General features: G+C 32.4%; 1 pseudogene; it reads left to right on the forward strand.

Moving 5' to 3' along the window:
• Window positions 1-886: 886 nt before the first annotated feature.
• Window positions 887-1,306, forward strand: LOC150038577 (non-specific lipid-transfer protein 2 pseudogene; annotated as a pseudogene).
• The last annotated feature ends 9,202 nt before the right edge of the window (window positions 1,307-10,508 follow it).

Genomic DNA, 10,508 nt, shown 5'->3' on the forward strand with positions numbered 1-10,508 from the left:
GAGCATTTCCCATTAGGTATTTTGTCAATATCGACTTGGTCGTGGCCAAGGTCGAGCAGATGGCTTGGACCAAACCCCAAGCCACCTCTCTCTCCTGACTCCTATACCCATTTTGGTCCTAGAGTGCTATTTCTTACCCATGTCTTATTATTTTATTAGCTTTCTCACTTCTATTTGTGTTTGATCTCAATTATGCCTTAAGTCTAAAATTATCTATAGCACTACATTTTCTAGTTTTAAAAAATTGTCGAGTTTTAAAAATACTCAAAGCAAAGAATCGGTAGGTTCAAATGGGATAATTATAAGTTCCCTTTTTAAAAGCCAAAAACCGAATAGTTATCGTGCCGTTTAGTAATCATTTTGTTTTTGAAAATTAAGCATATTGATACTACTTTCTCCTCCAAATTTCTTCATTTGTTATCTACTTTTTACCAATAGTTTAAAAAACCATACCAAATTTTCATAATTAAATAAAGTAGCTTTCAAGGAGTTGTTTTTATTTTCAGAATTTCATTATGAATTGAACCATTGAACTTAAGAAAGATGCAAATCATTGTAAGAAATCTAGATGACATAGACTTAATTTTTAAAAACAAAAACCTAAAATCGAATGGTTACGAAACGAGACCTATATGTTATATATATATATATAGCTTTTAAAGTAGTATTAAATTTATAAATTTAGAGAGTATAGCTTTTATCTCAAAATATCTCTCTCTTATATACTTGGTAATTGATGTCATCAATTTCACTCCACAGTTAACAAATTAGAAGTAGGTGGTGGGGAAATAAATAAAAGTGGCTGGCAAATATGTGCATACATTTAGCATCATGAGACTATAAATACAAGTGAAAGCCTTTTGGGAAATACACACACCCACTCATCTTTCTTCTCTTTCCAAATACAAAACTAATCTTCTCAAAACCAAAAGAATGGGGAAACTTCATGGCACAGGGCTTTGCGTTCTTGTGGTGGTGGCGATTCTCGCTGCAATTCGTCTCGGCGAGGCGGTGACTTGCAATCCCACGGAGCTGAGCCCTTGTGTCGGCGCAATCACATCGTCGGCCGCACCTACAGCTGCTTGCTGCCAGAAGTTGAAGCAGCAAGAACCTTGCTATTGTGTGTATCTAAAAGATCCAAGGTTCAAACCTTATGTACAATCTCCTCGAGTTAGAGCCGTTGCTTCTATCTGTCGCATCCCTGTCCCTAGGTGTTAGAAAACTACCATGCTTTCTTATGAAATGGAAGTTGGTATTGCTATATACCAACTCAATCCCTATTACAAAATGAAACTATAAATAAAAAATGGCGTGGATTAGATTTATCTCTGTGTATGTTTCAACTTTTTTACTATGTATATCTTTTAAGTATTGGACATTTTAATACCATTAACATAGCCTTTAAACTATATAGATCTAATGCATGAATAATTTTGACTTTTAAACGTATTTTAAATTAAAAATTTGGTCTCTATGGTTTGGAAAGAAAATTATTTTAAAACTTACCATATAGTATTATGGTTCGATAATACATTCTAAATAGTTCCGATAGGATAAGAGATTATTTACGAGGGTTTTATCAAACCATAAGAACATAATTCTAATTATAAATCAAATTGACTAATTTGACAATTTAATGTTTGATAATACCTCATTACCTATTCAAAAGAAGTTGAGTTCTTATACATCGACATGCATATAATTGAAGAGAAGATAATTTTATAGCACAACATTTGAGTGTCATTAAAGGGAAGAGGATGGGCTATTGTGGATACATATTGGTGTTGTTGACCTCAAAGAATCATGAAAGAAAACATAGATATGTAGATCCAAAGCTTTTTCCCTTTCATTATAAGTTCCCATCGATCACTCTCTCATGAAGTTTTCTTTATTCGACCTCTCATGGCTTTTCTAGCACGGAAAAGTTAAATAACAACTTTTAGTTTTCGGTTTTTAAAAATGAAGTATACAAACACTAGTTTCACACTCATATGTATCTTTGTTTTTGTTATTTCCTTTCCAATAATGTTTTTAAACTTATACAAAGTTTTTGAAAACTAAAGAAAAAGATAGTAGTTTTTTATTTAGGAATCTTACAAAGAATTCAAATGCTTGTTTCAAAAAACGAATACCGACATATCGATCGTGAGAAAATAAATACAATTTTTTAAAAATGAAATTATATATCAAATATTACCTTATCTGAGAACTTAGTTTTGATTTCGAAAATACTATTTAAAAGTAGATAACAAATCAAAGAAATTAGTAGGTTAAGAAATAATGTTTATTAAGCTTAATGTTAAAAAATCAAAAGAATATTATATATATATCAGTTAGTGATATCAAAGAATATCTTACACAAGCTCCAAATGATGTGTGTTCCTCCCCTCAAGAAAACACTTTCTTGCTCATTGCCAATTAATCCCCAACTTCATTCCCTCCCTCAAAATGACTTAAATTTTAAGTTTGAAATTTTACCTTGAACTCTAAATATTTTTCTATGTTTGTGGACATGTAAATGTCTTAAATATTTTTAAATCAGGCTCCATGTAACAAATTTTGTGTTGCGAAAGATTGTGAATTAATAGAGTAAGATCACACCAACAACAAATTAGGAAGAAGAAGAAGAGTTAATGATGTTTAAGAAGAGAGAATAATGCAAAGTGATTGTTGCATAGAAAATCCGTTAATAAATTAAGATAAAAATCACGGACAATGATAGAATAACTCAACTATATGAAATAGGAATTACAAAAACTTTCTTTCTTGTACACCAAGAAGAAACTCTCTCTTATAAGATGAAACTCTTTCTATTTTATTTGTATCTTTCTCACTTGATTTGGGATGTTTTGCAAACAATGAGTACCGACCTATTAATAGTCTAAAGAATTTGGTCATCAAGTAAATTCAATGGCTCCAAATTGACCTTGATCAATTTGAAAGATCTAACTATAAAAAAATTAGCCTTCTGACAATGTGAAAGATATAGTAGACCAGAAATTGACCTTGGACAAAGTATAATATCCAATGACCACAAATTTTTTGTGCCACCAAATTACATGCTGAATTGCGCTTGCAAATTAAATAATATTATTTCAAATTTCTCTCATTATGCCTATTTAAGTAAATCTGGATCACCAAGTTTGTTTAGGGCTGTGTGTTTATACCGGATAAATAATCAATTGAACTCCATCGACATTTTAAATTTGTGAATCAAACATGGAGTCTATAATTTTTATCCGCTCAATTTAACTAAGGTTGAGCCAGCTAAATGTCATAAGTGTGGGTCTTAATAGTAGCTTATGAAAAAGAACAAAATTGTGGAGGGTGAAGTCTTATTTGTTTTCAATGTTTTGTAATTAACATTTTCCCCATAAAAAGCTTTGAGAGCTTCTTGTAGGTGTGATTCGTAAACATTTTTCTTGAGAGAAACGTGAGAATTTTTTTTTTTGAGTCGTTGTAAACTCTTGTATTCTTACTTGAAATAATATAGCTTGGTGTCACATCTCTTTCCTTTTTTATTTTATTTTATTATTGTTCTTGTTGCTTGAAAGTTTAAATTGGCTACTATCAACCATATGAAATGAGGTAATTATTCGAAGTTATTACAATGAAAGAAGTTGTGATGAAGCTATAAATCATGATAGCATCTTCGAAGATATTACAATGAAGGTTAATTTTCGGAAGCCCGTGACAAAAAGAGCAAATTTTCATCATTATCAAAATTTAATGCTCCATATCTTCTTCCTTTTCTTATTTTATTTTTGAAAGAAACCCATAAGAGAATAATAATTATTAGGCATTTCAGAACATCTCAATTAGGTGGATACATACTTACCGCCTTCCTCATATTCTTCATAAGGCTCCAAATCTTTACAATGTTGTCCACTTTTAGTATAAACTTTCACGATTTTACTCCTACTTTTAACTTAAAATCCTCATGTCAATAAAAATATATTTTTTTTTACTTATATATACTCACGATCTTTCTACGATACAACAGACATAAAGGCTTGGCACATTCAAAACATCAAGTCCATTAAAGCCATAACATTTGGTGTTCGTAGTTTCTAATTTCTTCAGGAACTACCGTTATTACATATCTTTCATGGTTCATCAGTTACTTATACCGCCAAAAAAATGCTTGATTTGTTGTTGAATAGAAGCATTTTTTGAGCTAGCTTTAAGCACTTAGTGGGCTTCCGTTTCCTTTATATAAGGTAATTGATGTTATGAATTTGGCTGCACTCGTAACAGATCCCATGCATGCAAGTATTTTGTGAACAGCTTCAAACTTTACAAGCCTATAAATTAAACCAATTCCTCTCTTTCTTTTCCCCATATACACATATCACAGTCCTCTCAAAAACCGCAAGAATGAAGAAAGTTTCAATTTCAAGTCTTTTCCTTTCGGTGTCGGTGATGGCAATGGTGATGGTGGCGCTTATCACCGGAGCTCGACCAGCAGATGCAGTGAATTGTAACCCTATGGAGATGAGAGCATGTCTTCCTGCATTCGAGTCGTCCGAGCCACCGACCGCTGAATGCTGTGAGAAAGTGAAGGAGCAAGAGCCATGCTTATGTGAATACCTCAAAAGTCCAGTATTTAAGCCTTATTTAGAATCTCCCAATGCTAAAAAGATTGGTTCTTCCTGTGGTGTTGCCTTCCCCACCTGCTAGAACTAGAATCTCTCTGTACTTTGGTTAGGCTTTTGTGTGAAATGAAAAAGTGTATCCACCAACTTAAACTAATATAAAAAGCATACTATAAATAAAAGAGAATGACAGGATATTTTCTCCCTATGTTTCAATATATATATTATAAATCATTCCACAAATTGCACATAGCACAAGTTAACTATAAAATAATGTCCATCAAGTTTTTGAAAAAAAAAGTAATTACAATTGGTAGCACTTTTAGGAATAATAATCAAGTGTATAACATGATTTAAAAAAATTGCAAATATAGACAAGTCTATCCACGATAGACTTCTATCGTTGATAGACTCTTGCCAATGATATGATTTATCACTGATAGACTCTTACCAATAATATGCTCTATCATTGATAGACTATTTAAATTTGGTCATATTTACATTTTTTTTACATCATGTTATATTTGTTAATAATTTGGGTCTATATTTGCAACTTTCCCAAAAAGAAAAGAACACACGAAAACACATTCGCCCGTTTGATAACATTTTCGTTTTCTGCTTCTTTTCTTATATCCTATTTTTTCAAAAACTATAAATAAAAATGTTTGATAACTATTTTTATTTATTGATTCTTGAAAGAAAACAAAAAAAAAACAAAAACAAAAACTTTTTTATATCCATTTCTTCTTTCTTGTTTGTTGTATTTTTTTTTGCTGGTCTATCCGTTTATTTTAGAGTTAAAATATAATTTCATTATGTAAAATAAAAAATATATAATATGCATTAAAGTATAAAAAATAATTAGAAAACATTTATATTATCAAATACATATAAGTCCCAATGCAAAATTAGCAACAATAATATAATTGTTTCTATGATTCATATGTTGCTAAAATTTGATTTTCCATATTATTTATCATTCAAGTATTTGTCTTGAACTTGATCGATGTCGATTTAACTCCAACTCAATGAGATTATTATGTAAATGTCGTGTTTGTAAAATATTGATGTAAAATAAAATGAATGTTCTAGTAAACAAGATTTATATATTATAAAATTCTAACTAGTTTCAAATGTACTGAAAATAAAAATTATAAATTAAAATAATATATGAATATGTATATTGAAAATGTTGAAATTTGAAATTCAAGAATTCAAAAAGTATTTAAATATATCTATTGAAACTTCAAATAATATATAAATCTAAAAATTAGAAAATTTAAATTAAAAGTTAAACTAATATAAAAATATTATCTTGGATTGAATTTGAACGAGAAATGTTTCGATCTTTAAGAACTAGTACATTTTTAGAAAATTCATTGAAATAATTTTTCTTAGTTCTCAACAAAAATTGACCATTGAGATTTAGATTAAAAGTTAACTTTTTCATCCTATCGATTGTTTTGAGCTTTTGCAATGAAATCTCGAGTAAGATTAATATAAAAATTCTATATAACTAGGCTTTTTCAATAAAATTCCGTGCAAGAATAATATCGAGATTGTATATATTTCTTTAATTTTTCTTTTCTTTCTTTTTTTTTTTTTTGTGCAAGATTTGTTCTTTTCCAAAATTTCAAAATGATAGTGCAACCCTCTAAGATCCAACTGGAAAATCCATTTGATAATTGATAAATCCATCTAAAATATAGGAAATTCAAATAATCTTTGAAACATAAATTGGATGAAAGATTTGAAAAGTTACATAATATTTGATAAGAATAAGAGAAAATAAGATTTGAAAAGACTACCTAATATTTGAAAAAATTAGTAGAATTATAGTATTGATCTGCACAAGATTTAATCGAGAAGACTCGAAACAATCGATAAAATGAAAAAAAAAAAAATCTTTTATCTAAATCTCAATAGTCGATTTCGGTAGAGATGAATCGAGAAAAACTAAAATAAAAAGGTTGTTATTTATTAAAGATGAAAACTTTAAGGAACTAATTATGTGACAATTTCCCGATGTGAACCCATAAGGTGAGAGGAGTAAATTATGCATACTACTACCATCACTACCAACACAACAACAATGGAATATTTAGAATTTTTTTTTTTTTTTTTTTTTGAAGAAATGGACTATTTTGATTTATTACGTTAAACAGCGAATAACAGAACAGGATGAAACAATATTTTCTCAAATTTGGGTTATTTTAAAAATTTAGAAATAAGAAACAAACAAATTTATTTCATACTCCATAAAAAAAATGAGAACTTTATGATCAAATGACCCTATAAAAATCATTATTTAGAGTAGACACGAAAGCAAGCATAGTTGATGGACAGTAGAATACGTTGTTAACTATATATGCGTGAACTTCTGAGTAAATGGAGGCTCTTTTTGTTATGTCTCTTTGGGTATTATATAAAGGATCATTTCTCCTATTTATAACTAAAGCCAACTCAAGCAAACCAATTTAAAGAGAGGAGAGTGATTCTAAGATATAATAATTTTCTGTTCTTGTGCATTCTTCAGTTTTGTAAGATATCGAAGTTTCTTTCTTTGAAATTGGGAGATAATAAAGTTAGCCAATAGAGCTTTGATCTTGATTAAATTTTCAATGGAAGAATCCATCGAGCTCTTAATAGATATAGTCTTTTTAACGAACCGACTCCCTAGTACTTATGTTATGCAGTCACTACATGCATGCACAAACAGATTAAATCAGTACATTTTCATGATTTGGTAAAAACCAACTAAATACTATAAAATAAATAACTGAAATTTATTTAACAGAGTACCCTTAATGCCATAAAACAAAACTAGAAAAGTCTCAATAAAAAAAAAATTAAAAGTATAAATACCAGAACTCTAAATTCAAACATGAAGACTAGAAAATTTAAAACATAAATCATGAAAACATGAGAGGAAACATTGACTGGTCCTAGTAGCTCGATCACATTCTGCTTGTCATTCGCTGGCGTACCCTTACCTTTTCTTGAAAAAGAAACATGAGAAAAAATGAGTATAAAATATTCATTAAGTAACCCCACTACCAGGGTCAGGCTAAGCATTTATGTCCAATAAATCAATATGAACTAAACATCGTGAGCTAGTGGGATCTAATATGAAGTGCTAAAGTTGTACATGGACACCCACCCTACCATAGGTGAGATGTACTCATATCAACTGGTGAATCCGAAAGAACACATAACTGGTGGACCCGAAGGCACACGTAAACTAGTGGACTCGAAGGCACATATATCTGATGGATCCGAAGGCGCACATAATCTGGTGAACCCTAAGGCGCAAATAATCTGGTAAACCCTAAGGCACAAATAATTGAATATGAGGTGTACATAGCTACGGGTAGAAGGACATTGTCACTAATTTGGTTTTCAAGAAACATGCAATAAAATGTCCCTTATCATGAAATCATGACATAACATAAATTCATGATTCATAGCATAATATCTCATAACTCATAGCATTAACTAAATTCTTTTAAAAAATAAAAAATATATCTCTTTTGAACTGTTAGGAAAAACCAAAAATAATATTTTAAATCTATTTTGCATGGCACAAAGACAGCTCCAACAGTATGTAGTATCGCCATTCTTATTAGGCTCATGCCTAATTATCCTTTCTAATAAGTTCATAAAATCTCAAAACCAACACTACAAGAAATTTGGGCTTTGATGTCGGTTGGAAAAAACTAAAAACGGATGCACTATGTCGATTTCATAAAAAAAAATGGATCTTTAATGTCGATTTTAAACCAATATTATCGGTTCGCCTACAATGTTGGTTTCAACATTGTAGGTATAGTTTTTTAATCATCATATTTTGTTTCCTTCCCTCCCCCATTTTCATTTTCCTCTCAAATTTTGAAGCTGAATTACTAATATATATTATATCTTTAGGGTTTTAAGTTTACACCCTTTAGTTCTGCTACTCGTATGCTCTTGCCATCTACCTTTCGTGCTCTCTAGTCCTTCACCCTCTTGCGAGTTGCACCTGCCACCTACCTTTCACGCTCTCCAGTCCCTCGAGTTTTTCTGCTTCAGCCTTCGTCTCTAGTTTTGGTAAATATCAGTCAAGTTGCAATAAGGACTAAAGGACCAATGTTGCAAAAATGCTCTCGTTTCCCCATATTTTCTATGCATTTGAAGTATTTCAACATTTCTAATATATTGTTAGGCCTCTTATCAAGCATTTGTACAAGAGAAGGGGTAAGGGGTAAGGGGCAAAAGAGGAATACCACAGACATAGCTTAGGCTGATAGTTAGGTTGTGGGATCTTGGGCTATACGTTTTGTATGGGATTTTGGGGATTGGAAGATATTTAAACGTTTTGTTGCTTAGGGTTAGTTGTCTTGTCTTTTCAATTTGTGAACATTGAGTTTTAGAAGAGGGGAGTCCTTTTTTGGCTGGGAGAAGGTTGTTGGAGAACTGGTATTTGTCTGTGTTTAATATTTGCAGGGCTTAGACTCGTTTTGAATATTATTATAGTAAGGCAAGGAACCTTACAAGTGGTATCAAAGCCACGAAAATCTTTGTGGAAGGAAAAGAAAATAATGCAGAAACATATGGAAGAGCGTTTGAGCACAATGGAGAGTGACATTGGACTCATCAAGCAGGAGCTGAAAAGGCTTCTGGTGTTGGAAAAGTCGATGGATAAGAACCAGATCATGATGGTAGAGATGTACGGGGATCGCAATAACTCTCAAGGAACCGCCATAGGAAAAATAAATGTGAAATCAGATATGGACTAGGAAACAATCGGAAAGGAAGGCGAAGGAGAGATGTTACGAGGGAGAGAGCATGGGGATGAGCAAGAGTGGATTAAGTTAAAAAAACTCGAGATCCCCATCTTCAACAGGGAAGACCCAGATGGGTGGTTTTTTAGGGTCAAGCCCTACTTCCAGTTGCATTTGCTATCAGAGAAGGAGAAGTTGAAGATAGTCGTGGTGAGCATGGCAGGGAAGGTGCTGAACTGGTACCAATGGGTGGAGAATTAGAGAGAGTTTAAATTGTGGAAGGAGCTCAAGGAGGGTATTTACGTGCATTTTCGGTCACGGAAACAAGGGACAACGTGCATCCATTTGTTAGCCGTAAATAAAGAGGGAACAGTCACCGAGTACTTACAACATTTCAAAGAGCTATCTATTCGTTACCGGTCCTGGTGGAGGATATCCTGGTCAACACTTTCACGAATGGGTTGGACCCAGTTATACGGACCAAGGTGTTTGCAATGAGGGTTGTGGGCCTAGAGGAGATGATGGACGCGGCCTAATTGGTAGAGGAAAGAATTGCAGCGGGAAGGTCGATATAAGGACCCTATGGAAAAGATGGAAAAACGACCTAGAAGGCAACAGTCAAAGGCCCAGAGGGAAATACCACACAAATGGTCACGTGGGTAGAGAGAATGCCAAAATTAAACAACAACCCTAGAACAAATAGATGGGAAATACCTTTTAAGAAGTGAACAGACTCTGAGTTGCAGGCAAGAAGAGAAAAGGGTTTTTGTTACCGCTGCAACGAGCCGTTCAGCAAAGGACATCACTTTAAAAATAAGGAATTGCACCTCTGTGTAATGGTGGACGAGGTCGAAGATCTGGAAATGGAGGACATGCAAGTAGAAGATCACATGTTGGAGGTCAGTCCGGTGGTTGAGTTGTTGTTGAACTCGATAGTGAGTTTAACTGCTCTTAGTACTTTTAAGCTCAAGAGGAAGATCGGGGAGTAGAAAATCATGGTGGATTGCAGAGCAACGCATAACGTAATAGGACAACAGGTGGTGGAAAGAGTCGTAGCCTAGAATTAAACAGTAAGACCTTCTGTTTGCCTAGAGATTCTTTTCATATAGACGCTTGTCATGCCATCACTTCGTGCATTCTTTGTAAATTTTGG

Source organism: Benincasa hispida, chromosome 1 (genome assembly GCF_027475165.1).
Source record: "Benincasa hispida cultivar pf3 chromosome 1, pf3_genome.v1.1, whole genome shotgun sequence".
In the NCBI taxonomy this organism is placed as follows: Eukaryota; Viridiplantae; Streptophyta; class Magnoliopsida; order Cucurbitales; family Cucurbitaceae; genus Benincasa; species Benincasa hispida.